General features: G+C 47.2%; 1 protein-coding gene across 3 annotated transcripts in view; it reads left to right on the top strand.

Moving 5' to 3' along the window:
- Positions 1 to 17,104, top strand: part of SGSM3 (small G protein signaling modulator 3) — an 80,953-nt gene that overhangs the window by 9,270 nt on the left and 54,579 nt on the right. The window contains exon 1 of one of the 3 annotated variants that reach the window (XM_063426402.1): positions 15,800 to 15,931. The exons of 1 other annotated variant lie outside the window; for it this stretch is intronic. The gene's annotated coding sequence lies outside the window, so the exon portion shown is untranslated. Of the gene's footprint in view, positions 1 to 15,799; positions 15,932 to 15,975; positions 16,135 to 17,104 lie in introns of those variants that run through there. One more of the 3 variants, XM_063426405.1, reaches the window with a different exon arrangement.

Here is a 17,104-nt window from a genome sequence, read left to right on the forward strand (position 1 = left end):
CGTAACAATTGTAACATAGCTTTTTTTTTTTTCTTCTTCTTCTTGAGTTCATATAACATAAAACTGTAAGAACAGTCTTTACGTTAACATTTAAACCAAAATGTGCTATTTTGGATTTATACCTGTCTGAGTTCCTGATATCCCAAGTTAAACTTTTTTTTTCATTTCAATGATGACGATTATGGTGTAAAAATAAAAGTGGAAATCTGTAGTTATCTTTCAGTAACCTCAAATTATTCCCTACTTGCTTGAGGTAATGTTGAGAAAGCACCAAGGGGGTGCAAAACGCATCCAGAGCTTTATTACTCGACCTTTTCACTCTGGTAGCTGTGTGGGTGGTCTCTCCCCTGTCTGGAAGCTGCAGGTTTTTCGCTATATAATTTTTTCATTTTTTTTTTCCCCTAAGTTCGCTGCTTATACAATGCCACTTCAACACACCATGTAGTTTGTATGATAAGTCATACTTGTACAACCTGCAGTAATTACGAGGGCTGCCATGACAGTTTGATGCCATGTACTTATAGTCTACATATATTGTTTACTAATGAAAGTGATTTTTCTTTTTTCTTCATATTTCTGGTTTTCTCTGTGACTTTTTTGAGGATTACCCATGTTTGTGCGGACTATTGTTTGTCTTATGGGACTTATTGTTTAACATTGTGGAAAAGTCCAGCACCAGGGTTACATCTCATTCCCCCTTTTTTTGCATCTTTTAAAAAACTACTTTACTCAGAGATACGGCCTCCCTTGTGAATGGGATGACATATCACATTTGCTAATCTATTTCACATCGGCATTTTGCTCGAGGTAAGCTTACTCCCACTTGGTTTCAGGCACTGATAGATAAGACTTATTCAGACAGACCTGGATGATGCTTTATCTTCAGAGAGATTATATTCTTTTCTTTTTAAAATCAGTCTCTACTATGTGTTTATGGTTATCTATTGCACCAATCCTAATTGATCATATATGTATTTTTTTTGTCGAGTGGCCGCATTGTCACCTTTTATTTTTCCTTTTCTGTGCTTGACTCATTTGATGGAGACTTTGTGTATCTGTTTCACATATCTGTACTTTTTAGTTTTTTTTTGTTTTGCACATCAGTGGGGAAAATGCTGTGCTGCACTAATCAAATGGTCTCTGACACCATCTAATTGAGTAACCAAGTTTGAATTTGCTATTGGGGCGGTAGCACTGCTGGAAGGCAGCCTGTAAATCCTGATAACCATGCAATGTAAACATGGCACCCAGACCACTTCATAGGGATGACGTAGTCTTGGTCCCTATAGGTTGCCTATCATGATTTTACATTGTGAGTGGAATCATTGAATAATCACTGGTTTGGACAAAATGGCAGAATTTAAAGATGAATGGTGAGATTTACTTTCTGAACCTGTCCATCGCGGACGCCGGCATTTTCCTCTATCCGGTACCCTTCTGGTGCTTCAGTGCCAGGAGCCGATGTCACTGCTGTATTCTCGTGCATTTGTGAGATTACAGAATTGAGGTCTATGGAAGATCCCGCGAGACCGAGGGATCCTCCATGGACACGGCAAATATCTTTGCAGCCATCAATGGTGACGGTTGGGAAATTAACACTTCTAGACGTCGGTAGCTTCGCCCATTATCTAGAAGTGCTAGGCGTGGGAAAAATACTGAGACATAGTACTTCTTCTTTTGACTGGGTTGGAATTTCAGTGAAATATTTACGGTAATTCTTAACGAAATACTTATGTGGGGGTGACATTGTTGCTTTAATATGAGATCTAGATACGGATTATGAATCACTCATTGATAATATTACGTTCGCTCTTAATTGAAATCAAAGTACTATCTTAATGTATGATGTGTGTAGTGACATCAATGAAGAATCAGACAATCGCATATACATTTATTAGTTTTTATTAATATACCGCAATATACAGGCAGAAAGTTTAACATTCCTGCAATCCTCATGATTAATAAAACCTGGTTGATGCAGAGGAAGGCAAATAAAACCCCCGGTAGATGATGTCAAACAGGGGGAAAAAAAATTCCTTCCTGACCCCATTTATGGCGATCAGTTTAATACCCTGGACCAACCACCTAATATGTTTAACTGCATATTGCTGAATATATTATACTTATATGCAAATCAAATGGATGCAATTCAGATAAGAAGGATCCTGCTCATAAAGCTTACATTCTAATATGAATAGTACAATACAGAGAAGGAAGTCCCTGTTCACAGAGCTTACACTCTATCAGCTGTACAATACAGAGGGGAAGGTCCTTGCACACACAGTTTATACTCTATAATATCAACAGTACAATACAGAGAGTCCTTGCTCACAGAGGTTACACTCTAATATCAGTAGTACGATACAGAGCGGGAGGTCCTTGCTCACAGAGCTTAAAGTCTTATACGAACACTACAATACAAATAGGGAGGTCCTTTCTCGCATAGCTTACACTCTAATATGAACAGTACAATACAGAGAATGAGGTCCTTGCTCAGGGAGATTACATTCCAATATCAACAGTTCAATATGGGGAAAGAGGACCCTGCTCACAGAGCTTACACTCTACCATTAGCAGTACAATATAGAGTGGGAGATCCTGCTCACAGAGCTTGCACTCTAATATGAATAGTACAATATATAGGGGGAACTCCCTACTCACAGAGCTTAAACTCTAATATGAACAGTACAAAACAGAAAGGGTGGTCCTTGCTCACAGAACTTACAATCTTACATGAATAGTGGAATACAGATAATGAGTCGCTGGTCCCTTGTTCGTGGTCCCCGGACCCTGGTTTCGTGGTCCCTGATCCCAGGTTTCGTGGTCCCTGCTCCCAGGTTCCCTGGTTTCGTGGTCCCCGATCCCAGGTTCCCTGGTTTCGTGGTCCCCGATTCCCAGGTTCCCTGGTTTCGTGGTCCCCGATCCCAGGTTCCCTGGTTTCGTGGTCCCCGATCCCAGGTTCCCTGGTTTCGTGGTCCCCGATCCCAGGTTCCCTGGTTTCGTGGTCCCCGATCCCAGGTTCCCTGGTTTCGTGGTCCCCGATCCCAGGTTCCCTGGTTTCGTGGTCCCCGATCCCAGGTTCCCTGGTTTCGTGGTCCCCGATCCCAGGTTCCCTGGTTTCGTGGTCCCCGATCCCAGGTTCCCTGGTTTCGTGGTCCCCGATCCCTGGTTTCGTGGTCCCCGATCCCAGGTTCCCTGGTCGCTTGTTCCAGATCCCTGATCGAGGTCCCCGATCGTGTTCCCGGTCCCCGATGGCGTTCCCGGTCCCAGGTCCCCGATCGCGTTCCCGGTCCCAGGTCCCCGATCGCGTTCCCGGTCCCAGGTCCCCGATCGCGTTCCCGGTCCCAGGTCCCCGATCGCGTTCCCGGTCCCAGGTCCCCGATCGCGTTCCCGGTCCCAGGTCCCCGATCGCGTTCCCGGTCCCAGGTCCCCGATCGTGGTCCCCGGTGCGTCCCCTGGTTTGTGGTCCCAGATTCCCTGGTTTGTGGTCCCAGATTCCCTGGTTTGTGGTCCCAGATTCCCTGGTTTGTGGTCCCAGATTCCCTGGTTTGTGGTCCCAGATTCCCTGGTTTGTGGTCCCAGATTCCCTGGTTTGTGGTCCCAGATTCCCTGGTTTGTGGTCCCAGATTCCCTGGTTTGTGGTCCCAGATTCCCTGGTTTGTGGTCCCAGATTCCCTGGTTTGTGGTCCCAGATTCCCTGGTTTGTGGTCCCAGATTCCCTGGTTTGTGGTCCCAGATTCCCTGGTTTGTGGTCCCAGATTCCCTGGTTTGTGGTCCCAGATTCCCTGGTTTGTGGTCCCAGATTCCCTGGTTTGTGGTCCCAGATTCCCTGGTTTGTGGTCCCAGATTCCCTGGTTTGTGGTCCCAGATTCCCTGGTTTGTGGTCCCAGATTCCCTGGTTTGTGGTCCCAGATTCCCTGGTTTGTGGTCCCAGATTCCCTGGTTTGTGGTCCCAGATTCCCTGGTTTGTGGTCCCAGATTCCCTGGTTTGTGGTCCCAGATTCCCTGGTTTGTGGTCCCAGATTCCCTGGTTTGTGGTCCCAGATTCCCTGGTTTGTGGTCCCAGATTCCCTGGTTTGTGGTCCCAGATTCCCTGGTTTGTGGTCCCAGATTCCCTGGTTTGTGGTCCCAGATTCCCTGGTTTGTGGTCCCAGATTCCCTGGTTTGTGGTCCCAGATTCCCTGGTTTGTGGTCCCAGATTCCCTGGTTTGTGGTCCCAGATTCCCTGGTTTGTGGTCCCAGATTCCCTGGTTTGTGGTCCCAGATTCCCTGGTTTGTGGTCCCAGATTCCCTGGTTTGTGGTCCCAGATTCCCTGGTTTGTGGTCCCAGATTCCCTGGTTTGTGGTCCCAGATTCCCTGGTTTGTGGTCCCAGATTCCCTGGTTTGTGGTCCCAGATTCCCTGGTTTGTGGTCCCAGATTCCCTGGTTTGTGGTCCCAGATTCCCTGGTTTGTGGTCCCAGATTCCCTGGTTTGTGGTCCCAGATTCCCTGGTTTGTGGTCCCAGATTCCCTGGTTTGTGGTCCCAGATTCCCTGGTTTGTGGTCCCAGATTCCCTGGTTTGTGGTCCCAGATTCCCTGGTTTGTGGTCCCAGATTCCCTGGTTTGTGGTCCCAGATTCCCTGGTTTGTGGTCCCAGATTCCCTGGTTTGTGGTCCCAGATTCCCTGGTTTGTGGTCCCAGATTCCCTGGTTTGTGGTCCCAGATTCCCTGGTTTGTGGTCCCAGATTCCCTGGTTTGTGGTCCCAGATTCCCTGGTTTGTGGTCCCAGATTCCCTGGTTTGTGGTCCCAGCTTCCGTGGTCCCCGACCCCAGCTTCCGTGGTCCCCGACCCCAGCTTGCGTGGTCCCCGACCCCAGCTTGCGTGGTCCCCGACCCCAGCTTGCGTGGTCCCCGACCCCAGCTTGCGTGGTCCCCGACCCCAGCTTGCGTGGTCCCCGACCCCAGCTTGCGTGGTCCCCGACCCCAGCTTGCGTGGTCCCCGACCCCAGCTTGCGTGGTCCCCGACCCCAGCTTGCGTGGTCCCCGACCCCAGCTTGCGTGGTCCCCGACCCCAGCTTGCGTGGTCCCCGACCCCAGCTTGCGTGGTCCCCGACCCCAGCTTGCGTGGTCCCCGACCCCAGCTTGCGTGGTCCCCGACCCCAGCTTGCGTGGTCCCCGACCCCAGCTTGCGTGGTCCCCGACCCCAGCTTGCGTGGTCCCCGACCCCAGCTTGCGTGGTCCCCGACCCCAGCTTGCGTGGTCCCCGACCCCAGCTTGCGTGGTCCCCGACCCCAGCTTGCGTGGTCCCCGACCCCAGCTTGCGTGGTCCCCGACCCCAGCTTGCGTGGTCCCCGACCCCAGCTTGCGTGGTCCCCGACCCCAGCTTGCGTGGTCCCCGACCCCAGCTTGCGTGGTCCCCGACCCCAGCTTGCGTGGTCCCCGACCCCAGCTTGCGTGGTCCCCGACCCCAGCTTGCGTGGTCCCCGACCCCAGCTTGCGTGGTCCCCGACCCCAGCTTGCGTGGTCCCCGACCCCAGCTTGCGTGGTCCCCGACCCCAGCTTCCGTGGTCCCCGACCCCAGCTTCCGTGGTCCCCGACCCCAGCTTCCCTGGTCCCCGATCCCAGCTTCCCTGGTCCCCGATCCCAGCTTCCCTGGTCCCCGATCCCAGCTTCCCTGGTCCCCGATCCCAGCTTCCCTGGTCCCCGATCCCAGCTTCCCTGGTCCCCGATCCCAGCTTCCCTGGTCCCCGATCCCAGCTTCCCTGGTCCCCGATCCCAGCTTCCCTGGTCCCCGATCCCAGCTTCCCTGGTCCCCGATCCCAGCTTCCCTGGTCCCCGATCCCAGCTTCCCTGGTCCCCGATCCCAGCTTCCCTGGTCCCCGATCCCAGCTTCCCTGGTTCGTGGTCCCCGATCCCAGCTTCCCTGGTTCGTGGTCCCCGATCCCAGCTTCCCTGGTTCGTGGTCCCCGATCCCAGCTTCCCTGGTTCGTGGTCCCCGATCCCAGCTTCCCTGGTTCGTGGTCCCCGATCCCAGCTTCCCTGGTTCGTGGTCCCCGATCCCAGCTTCCCTGGTTCGTGGTCCCCGATCCCAGCTTCCCTGGTTCGTGGTCCCCGATCCCAGCTTCCCTGGTTCGTGGTCCCCGATCCCAGCTTCCCTGGTTCGTGGTCCCCGATCCCAGCTTCCCTGGTTCGTGGTCCCCGATCCCAGCTTCCCTGGTTCGTGGTCCCCGATCCCAGCTTCCCTGGTTCGTGGTCCCCGATCCCAGCTTCCCTGGTTCGTGGTCCCCGATCCCAGCTTCCCTGGTTCGTGGTCCCCGATCCCAGCTTCCCTGGTTCGTGGTCCCCGATCCCAGCTTCCCTGGTTCGTGGTCCCCGATCCCAGCTTCCCTGGTTCGTGGTCCCCGATCCCAGCTTCCCTGGTTCGTGGTCCCCGATCCCAGCTTCCCTGGTTCGTGGTCCCCGATCCCAGCTTCCCTGGTTCGTGGTCCCCGATCCCAGCTTCCCTGGTTCGTGGTCCCCGATCCCAGCTTCCCTGGTTCGTGGTCCCCGATCCCAGCTTCCCTGGTTCGTGGTCCCCGATCCCAGCTTCCCTGGTTCGTGGTCCCCGATCCCAGATCGTGGTCCCCGGTGCCAGGTTCCCGAGCGTGGTCCCAGGTCCCCGATCGCGGTCCCAGGTCCCCGATCGCGGTCCCAGGTCCCCGATCGCGGTCCCAGGTCCCCGATCGCGGTCCCAGGTCCCCGATCGCGGTCCCAGGTCCCCGATCGCGGTCCCAGGTCCCCGATCGCGGTCCCCGATCCCAGATTCCCTGGTTCGTGGTCCCCGACCGTGGTTCCCGGTGCCAGGTCCCCGATCGTGGTTCCCGGTGCCAGGTCCCCGATCGTGGTCCCCGGTCACTGATTGTGGTCCCAGATCCCCGATCGTGGTCCCCGATTTCAGGTCTCCGATTACAGGTCGCAGATCCCTCCTGGTCCCTGATCATGGGACCAGGATCCCGGCTCTTGCCTTATAGGTATGGGGGGTTGGGGGGGGGGGGCAAGGGGCTCTGCCTGCAGGGGGTGGGGCCCATTCACGTGGTCATCTCCCCCTATAAATACCCAAGCACTGCAGTTGGTCAGTGCTTGGTAGTTCTTGTGCTTGCCTCAGTCTCATAGCTTCCTGGTTCTCGTTCCTGATCCAAGGTTCCTGATTCCTGGTACCAGATCCTTGATCCCTGGCTCCTTATTCCTGCTCCTGGCTCCTGATCCCTGATGAAGAATAGAATACAGAGAGTAAGGTCCCTCCTCGCAGAGTATTTTCCCATATGAAACACAAAGCATTTTTTTTTTTTTTATAATTCTTTATTTTGTCAATGACAGACATATGTGGGTTATGCAGTTATATGGCTTGCGCAGAAGCCTCAATAAAGTACAAGTGGTTTACATAATCAGCCATTTAGATCATACGTATTAAACATCTGTCTGTCATCGTTTTTCGATATTATAGTATGAACAACACTTAGGAACAGTGATAACTTTAGCTTACAACTTTTGACCAAATAACAATTTTACAACATTAACGTTCTGTTGCAATGGTGCGGGTGTGTTGAACGTATAGGCCGAGTTACCGGTGAGTTCGGCCTGGAATTGAGGGAAGGGGTGGTGGAAAACTGTTGGTCGGAAGGAGGGGGGGGGGGGGGGGAGGAGGAAAGGGTGGTCTTGGGCGTCACTCGTGACTACTTAGTCGTCCGTGTAATTATCCCATGGTTCCCATACCTTTGTGAATGCTTTCATGGTGCCTCTCGTTTGGGCCGTTAATTTGTCCATGAGATGGCACTCTTTGATTTTGTTGAGCACCGTGGACAATGGTGGGGGGGTGGGCTGCAACCAAGTTTGGGCCAGTGCCTTTCTTGCAGCTAGCGCTATCTTGTTGAGTAATTGTTGTTCTTGTCTGGGCAGATCGTCAAGGGGTCTGGCTAGGAGGAAGGTCCAGGGGTCTAGGCCTATTGGTCTATTTAAAATCTGCGATACAAGCTTCTGGATGTTTTCCCAGTACATTTTTATCGTGGGGCAATACCACCACATGTGTGCATAAGTCCCCTTCTCTCCGCAGTTATGCCAACAGAGATCCGTGGGTGTTTTCTTCATGTGATAGAGTTGGACCGGGGTAATATACCATCTGAGCATCGTCTTATATGCCTGTTCTTGCATCGTTACACAGATGGAGGTTTTGGCATTAGCTTCCCAAATATCTTGCCAGTCTATACCCTCTAGGGTCTCCCCCAAGTCAGTTTCCCATTTAACAGTGTATTGCAGGGTCCCCCATTCCCGTGTGGTGGAACAGAGGTGGGAGTACAGCTGGGTGATTAAGCCTCTTTGATATTGTTCCGCTAGGCAGATGCGCTCAAAGAAGGTTGGAGTGGTTTTAGCGGCGGTTTTCACCGTCGCTTGGGCTGCGTAGTGTCTGAGTTGTAAATATCTAAAGAAGTCGGCTGGCTTCAAGGTTGTTCTGGATTGTAGATCTGGGAATGCTACTATCGTGTCGCCGGTGTATAGTTGGTGCACCCTCTGGAGTCCTGCGTGTTCCAGGCCCCTAAAGTCCCGGGGTCTCATGCCTGGTGTGAATGCCCTGTTACGGTAAATTGGGGTAAGAGGGGAAGTCGCTGTGGTGAGTTCGTATTTGATGGCATAGGTGTCCCATAATTGGATAGAGTTGGTGATGGCCGGGCACGCCGTTCTCAGGAGCGCTCTGTGCTCCTTTGGCGTCCAGATGTAGAATTGTGGGAGGTCGGATCTCATTAGTGCTGATTCCAGATCTACCCACCGTCTGGTCTCTGGGGGGGTGTGCCATAGGGCTATTTGTGCCATCTGGGCAGCTATGTAATAAAAGTGAAGGTGGGGTAGTCCTAACCCTCCTCTCGATCTGGGGCGATACAGTATGTTGCGGGCTACTCTGTGCCTCTTATCTTGCCATATGAACCTGTCTATTGCTCGTTGTAGGGGGATGAGGTTATGTTTCGTGATGGGTACGGGTAGTGCCTGGAAAAGAAATAAAATTCGGGGCAGGACATTCATTTTGATTGAATGTATTCTCCCTATCCAGGATATGGGTTTATCCGCCCAGGTCTCCATGTCCGAGATGAGTTTTTCTATCATAGGTGTGTAGTTTAGTCTGTGGAGTGTAGTTATGTCTGTCGGTAATTTGATGCCCAGGTACGAAAGGCATGTTGGTGTAATACGTATGTGGTGTTCTGAGGTGATTTTGTTTAAGTCCGGTTGTGTGAGGTTTATTGGGAGTGCACTGGATTTTCTACGTTCACTTTGTATCCCGAGACCGTCCCGTATGACAAAGCATTTTTTTAATGAGACTCTTCATTTCTTCTCCTCCTCTCCTCCATGTCTTACCTTCCAATGGGTCTCTTACCGTAAATAGACTTGTATTCTCTACAGTTCGATTTAGAACTGCAATATTTCCACGCTAGAAACCTGTTTGGAAACACACATTTTTTATGCTTTCCTCAGAGATGAATCTTAAACCAACTGACTGGTAAATTTTTGCACTGAATGATGAAACAAAGATGATCTGGAACACTTGAGATGGCTCCATTGTGATGTCATCAACCTCTCAAACCTTTTGATATGATGTCAAAAATGGCTGTGTAACTAACTTTTTGTATAGTGAATTATGCTGATAGCTTCCCTCCTACATCTCAAATTATAATGTTTTTTTTGTTTTTATCCATATAAACTGATCCAGAAACAGAATGAAAATAAGTAAATAAAGAACATTTTCCTTTGTTTTAATTATTTTAGGACATTTAAATTTAACACATCTAACAAACATCTTCATAAATGTGTGTTGAAACCTCTAGTGACACTTTATATACACTTAAATGTATACACTTTATATACACTTATATATATATGTTTACAAGTAAAATAATGCGAGTATAACTTTAAAATTCTTTAAAAATTAAAACACAACGCATGCTTTACATGTATGTGATTTATCAAGTTTATATCGAAGTATTTTACACGAAAAATATGGGTATTGTCCTGGGTGTTATCATTGCTTTTTAAAAACAACAAATTGTATTTTATTAGAGTTTGGATACTCTGTGGTATGAAAGTGATAACATTTTTCTAACAATAAAAATCATCTGTTAGGGCTGCAATGTTGACTATATAGCAGTATTGCAAATAATGACTATGAGCAAACGGCTGTAAAGAAAACAAAAACATTTTACAGTAACCTAAACTATGAACAATAATCAGTAACATTGCGGAGCCAGGAGGATCCGCCATTGCAGAAAGTGCTATGTGTTTCGTTTGTCTTGCCCTGTAGCTTGACAGCTGCGAAAGATCCAAAAGAGAGAGAGAGAGTACGGCAGCTACATAACAGAAACTAGGAATGTCTCTTCGTCAGTGTCGGCACATATAAACTTTTCTTTGGCCCCTGGTTGCTTTTGGGCTTACGCTGTGACTGATTGCCTTCATCCCTGGGTTCACCTTTGTCTGCCTCTGGTACGTTCAACTGTCAGAGGAATACCATTTGGTCATCTGTGGAGGACAGGGTAAGCATCTGGTCTCCCCGTGGCTCTGTCAGGGATCCATCTGCTCCCCACCTGTATCTTACTCCTGCGTCCCTTAGTTGTTTGGCAATTTGTGCCAGCTGTCTCCGTTCCGCAAGTGCTGTGAACGGGAGATCCCCATATAAGGCCACAGTGCTATCCTTCATTTGCACAGTGCCCAAGACTCTGGAGCGGGACATGATAGCGAAACGGGTCGTCACGTCCTTCATGACTGCTATAGTGTCTCTGGGTGCATCTCTGGCTGTTGCAGCTTTACGGATTCTGAACGCAGAAAGTATCATGTTTGGCTCAGTGCCTCCTTTAAGGCCCATTGCGGACATTAGGCGGTAGATGTAAGGCATCCCCTCCGACACTTTCAGGCATTCCTCAGAGGCGGATATTCTGCCTTCTGCGCTGTGCCTCCATTGTTGTGACAGTCCGCGTGAGTTTCTGCCTGTGAGGAAATATCCCACATTGAGTCCTGTGAGTGCTGTTGTTGGTGCTCCCTTGCACTTTCTCGTGCTTCCACTGCTGTAAGTCACTGTTGGAGATTCCCCACCTCCTTCTGAGTGCTTAGCAGGTCAGCTTTACATACTTCCTTCATTTCTGTTTAGAGGTCTCTTAGGCCACTTTGTCGCAGGGGCTGAAAATGGACCACCGCTTCCGCCGAAGGCAAGGTCTGACTCTCCCTTTCATCATGTGAGTCCTCTGAGGCCTCCTCCTCACTGGGAGCCTCGGGCGCCATCTTGGCGGGAGCCGGTGGATTAGGCCTCGCAAATGAGAGCCGAATATCTGACATTTTGGGCGTCTCAGGAAGGCGACATTTTTCATTTTTGTGCCCAATTGGTGTCGCTGTGTGGGAGGCGTGTGTGTGGCCGGTTATGAGAGCTGTTTATAGGGTTATAGGCTTACTTTATTGGTCGCGGATATGGAGTTCCACATACACACGTCTTACTAGCAAGTCATGTCCCCCTAGCATTGCTTTTAATGTACCTATGACACTGGGGAGAAGCTTCCATTACCCACATTCTGGTAACTGATACCTCATTTCATGCTTGACTGAATTTAATTCCCCATAGCCTAGCCCATGTGGGCAAATCCAACATTAATTTACATGAACAGATTAGTGGACATTTTTCAGTTATATGAAATGCTCAACATATGAAGATTAAAGCCTCTGCTGCCAAAGGTGTAGTGAGTTTTGTCATGCCTAGGGCAGCACAAAACCAGGATACACCACTGCTTGCAGCTCCGCCGTGTCTCCTCTCTCGAACATGGAGCGTTGCCGCGGTTACCATGCCAATGCTCGGTTCTCGTGAGAGTGAACTCTAGCCCAGGAGCTGCAGGCTGCAGGTTCACTCCCCACTAGAACCGCCAGGGATTCTCCACCGGACCACCAAGGCTTTACAATTGATATCCCCCCTCCCTGGACAAAGGTAAGAAGGGAGGGGGGAGGGGGGATATAAAGCATATTTTTTTTTAAATTAAAAACAAAAAAAACCACATTTGTTTTAATCAACCCCTTCCCCCAACTACACACACACACACACACTGCCCCACAGACCCCCATAAATACACTTCTCCCCCATACACACACTGCCCCCACTGCACCCCCCCCATAAACATACTGTCTCACATACACACACACATACACACACACACACACACACTGAACTCCTCACACACAGCACCGCTCACACATGCACTGCCTCCCGTACACACACACACACACACACACACACACACTGCACACCTCATGCACACTGCCTCCCATACCCACCCTGCATCCCTCACAAACTCACTGCCTCCCATACACACATACTGCACCCCTCACACACACACTACTAGAAGCCCTATCCTGGTTTGACTATTTATTCTGGGAGGGCGCCACGGCACTCCTGGCACCATAACCACAACAGAGAGCTGTAGTGGTTATTGTGCCTGGATTGTTTCTTTAAATAATCTATGAGTACCCCTCCCGAGAGAAGGCTCTGGATCCGCCCCTGCACTGGACGTTTTAATACTATGCATGAGTATATCCAGCGTCACCGGAATCAACATAGAAAAGCATTGTATAATGCTTTCTTATGGGGGAATCTTAATGCTAGCGTGGCCATTGCATGTGCATTAGGTCTATGCTGCCGCCTGATGTTGGCGTGGGAGGAGCAGAGGCGGACCCGAGCCAGTGCCGAGGGACAGCGCTGGACCCAGATAAGTAACAAAAGTTGTTGGTTTTTTTTAACCCCTTCTGCACTGCTGAGGGGGGGAGGGAAGGAGAGGGGGAAGAGAATGGTGGGCACTATAGGGAGCTATAGTGCCAGGAAAACTACTTTGTTTTTTTGCACCATAGCTTCCCTTTAACCCCTTAAGGACACATGACATGTGTGACATGTCATAATCCCATTTTATTCCAGAAGTTTGGTCCTTAACCCCTTAAGGACACATGACATGTGTGACATGTCATGATTCCCTTTTATTCCAGAAGTTTGGTCCTTAAGGGGTTAAGGGGTTAAATATAAGGTTAGGGGTAGGATTAAGTGCAGTATTAGGGTACCAGGTATGCATCCAGGGTATCATTGTACTCAAGGACAGTAGCCAAATACAAATGTGGGGTATTTGCAGTAGTGGGATACATGTGATCTGTGAATTTCCACAAAATACTTGTGTGGGGGGAAAACACACAAAAAATTAGCTATTTTAACCTAGGTTTGTGATTAAAATGGTTAAATGAAAAGTGATCTTGTTGCATAGGCTGAGGGATGTACTTTCTACAAATATATAGTTTGTAAACCGAGGTCCCACTGTACTTTTGTATATTGATTTTGGATCTATTAACTACGTTCAAAGTTGCCAAACTTTTGCTTTAAAACCGTAATTCACCCCTTGCAGTATTTGTTCTATAATTTCTAAAACATATAATTGAAATCCTGGACATTTTGAGCTCTTAAACATTCAGAACTAATTAATGAATCTGTTTTGAGTTTATTTTAATTGTCCGAACACATTTTATTAAATGTAAAACTGAGGGAAAAAAACTTTTCCATGTCCCTTTATGTTATGAGTAAAGACTTATTCTTCAAAGTGAATCTTTTATACATCCTTATTGTTGCAGCTGACCCAAAAAGAAGACTACCATTCTCCCATCTACATTCTCCCTGTGTTAAAAAAAAAAATCTTTAATTTATAATACCCATATCACAAAAGCTCTTAATGTGTAATCCCGTTACATCATCCAGGTTTAGGGAGTGTTTGTGATCTAGAAGCCAATCTCGGCCCCCCCATTGATTTCTAAAGGGACAATGCCTTTATCACATAAATCCTGCTGAGCGTAGCTTTAAAAGATCATGAGATATGCAATTCTTCTGTCACAAGGAATTTCATCCACGATAACATGATATAAAGCTACTTAGCCGTCTCTTTAGAGCCCTTGTGGAACTTCTGTTAACAAGCTTCTGCTAGTAGCTTCATTCATGTTTTTGGTGAATGAAAGTACTGAAAGCCATGAATGTGGTGGCAGTCCATTCAGAAAGAGGCCATGTTGTTTATATTGTTAATCTTGCGTCATTCTCATCCCCATCCCGAAAAGGGCGTATGTACAGAGATGCTTCACCCTGCTTGAGTGTATTTAATGCTCTCGGACAGTGGGATAGATAGTCCCTAAATTTTGATTGCCCTGAGATTGTAAATAAGTAAGCATAGATTCGGGAAAGGCTTGCTGTCAGCCTTTTTATATAAAAAATTTAACTTTATTACAAGCCAACAGGTGACATGCCACTTTCTGGCAGCAGTATATTCTGAAATATGCCCTTTCAGTCTTGCGCTAGATCCTGATGGTGTCAGAGCAGGGTGGCTTATCAATCTCTGCCTGTCTACAGGGCATGGAATTATCCTGCATGTTACCTGTTGTCATTTTTACTTTGTGGACAATGGAGATAAATTGGCTTCCCTGCATCATGTAGGAGGTATTTAAAATGCAACATTGACAGCTGTATCTTCCTCAGATATTCCCTGTCCTGCAAAGAGAGATGCAACAGATAAAACAAAGCATGTCCCATTTACTGCCACCTGTTAGGGCAAATGGCTAAAGTGGGAATGTTTTACCTTGTTATGCCCATTCCCACCTTTCTCCAAAAACTTGCATAAAGCAACTTGTCTTACCCACGTCTATTGGAATGCACTGCAAGTTAAAATCGAATTTCAGTTTTAGCCCGAAACGGCCAATTTGGAAACATTCTCCAAGATGGCCTTGCTAGATATGTTGCCTAAAATTTTGAGATTCACTTTGAAATACCAACAATTCAAACAATCTGGCCTAAAAAAGATGTTCCATGGTTTAGTGAATGTCCCTGTGTGAGTTTCCTTTAAAGGCTACGATGACGTGACAAATACTTTGGCTAGTGAGTCTAAAGGCTTTGGATTTACCAAGGGCGGCCTTCATTGTGAACTGGTTAAACTGCAAATAAGCTGCCTTAGGGAAGGGTGTGTGGAGGAGGGGGAGCCAGGTCCTGTCTGACAGGTGGTGTTTGAGCTGAATTTAATTTCCTTTTCTGTGTTGGACTACAGGTGTTTTCCCAATATCTGGCCAACTTTGTAACTCTTCAACTGGATCACTTTTCTGACTCATTTCAAAATTAAGGTACTTTGTTCAGTAAAGCTTCAGGGCTGTAATTAGTAATTCTGTAATAATGCAGTCATACAAAGGACTAATATAAAAGTGACAAAAGCCTGCAAACATAAATTTTTTTTTTTTTTTTTACTTTAAAGTTTTTAAAATAACAAGTTATTACTGATATTTTGATCTAGATGTGGCAAGTGTGTTTGTCACCACTAAATGCAGCGGTCATCATTCAACTTTACAAAAATGTATTTTTATTTATTTTTCCTTTAATTGTTTTATTTATATCAACAACCTCCATGATTGAAGTAGGTTTGTGGTCCCTTGGATCACAGTGCCAGGTTAATATAAGGCAAAAATAATTTGTATCCTTCTAAAATATTTTGGAGTGGTTTGCTGCCAATTTGCTGCATTGTATACACAGTAAGCCTAAGGCAAGTGCTCCCCAGCAGAATGTTGAATGGATACAACTAAAATAAAGGGAATTAATTACTGAGGACAGGTCCGATGGGATCCCCACCCTGGTTAATTAATTCCTGTAAATTCCTTCCTCTAGTTGTGCGTTGTGTATTGAATTAAGATGATGTATTCATGTCTTGCACTGAAAGGGTTGACGAAGAGCTGTAGGTTTTTCTGCAAGGGAAGAAGGGGGAGGAGAGCAAATATTAGGAGCTCTCACACCAGGATGTACAGCTGAGGGAATGTTTTCCTGTGTTGTTATTGCAGGAGCAAAAGGAGGAAAGAGGGATTTGAGCATCAGGCATTTGTGATGGGACATTAAAGCAAAGGTGAGCATGGATCTAAGGAATCTAAGGAAGTGAAGGGGGCACTTTTTACCTTATGCAATTACAGCACCTGCTTCCCACGTCACCTGTGTAAGCATTGAGTAGCAATGGAACCAGGAGCACCTGTTCGTGATCAACGTACTCTACTGTTCCTCTCTTTCGTCTACTAACTTTCCTTCCGTTTCACTAGATTTTCAGCTTCAAGGGTAAATACTTACCATCTGATTGTTTTGTGGTCTGTCAGTGATTTTTCTTCTGATTGTTGAGAAAACAAAAGTTTGCAGCTGCTAGTTATCGACTATTACATTGTGACAGCTGCTGGATCACGTCGCCCTAAAATGCTTTCATGGGGGCGAGTTGAACTCTATAAAGCTATGGCTATGCAGGCTAATCTCTTCTGGACCGCACCTGTCCTACCTGTGAGTTTCCAAATTAGTTCTAATGACACGTCATTGACTCCGCTCAGGAGGCTTGTTACCACTATGTAGAGTTACAGCCTCGAGCACCGCTTTTCATTTATTTAATTTTTTAGATGTGCTGCATGTGTACCATGTGCGTATACTTTTTCCGTTCACCATTATTAATATTCACAGCTGCAACAATCCTATCTAATTTACGTAATGGCAGCCACTAAAACAAGGATATATCAGCAGCTGCTTTGCTTGCTGTCCGTAACATTTGTCGTAATAGACGTATAAATTTGGAAAGCAATGCTCTATGTGAAATTGTAAAAACTTTATTTCAATACAGATTTATTTGTATTTTCTACTTGTATCTTTCTGTTGTCAGGGTTAAACTCTACTGAGTTTTTTTGTTTTTTTGTTTGTAGAAATTCATCATGGGATTGCACATTTAAGGCCAAATTGAGAAATTAATATATATATATATATATATATATATATATATATACACACATTTTTTTATTTGTCAGTTTTGTTGTAAAAGTTACATTTACCTCAAATGTCACCATTTAGTGGATAATTTCCATCAGGGTTATTTACTCAAGTCTACATTGTTTGTTTTACTTTTAGTAAATAGCCAAATTAGGAGATTTCCCTCCAGCAGCTATGTTTGCAGTATGACTATGATGGCCTTAAATATGATATTCACTTTGTACCCAAAACAATTAACACTTCTGTTAATAATCCTGGTTAATTCTTAAAGAGGCACCTTTCT

The sequence above is a fragment of the Pelobates fuscus genome, chromosome 7 (genome assembly GCF_036172605.1).
Source record: "Pelobates fuscus isolate aPelFus1 chromosome 7, aPelFus1.pri, whole genome shotgun sequence".
NCBI lineage: Eukaryota > Metazoa > Chordata > Amphibia > Anura > Pelobatidae > Pelobates > Pelobates fuscus.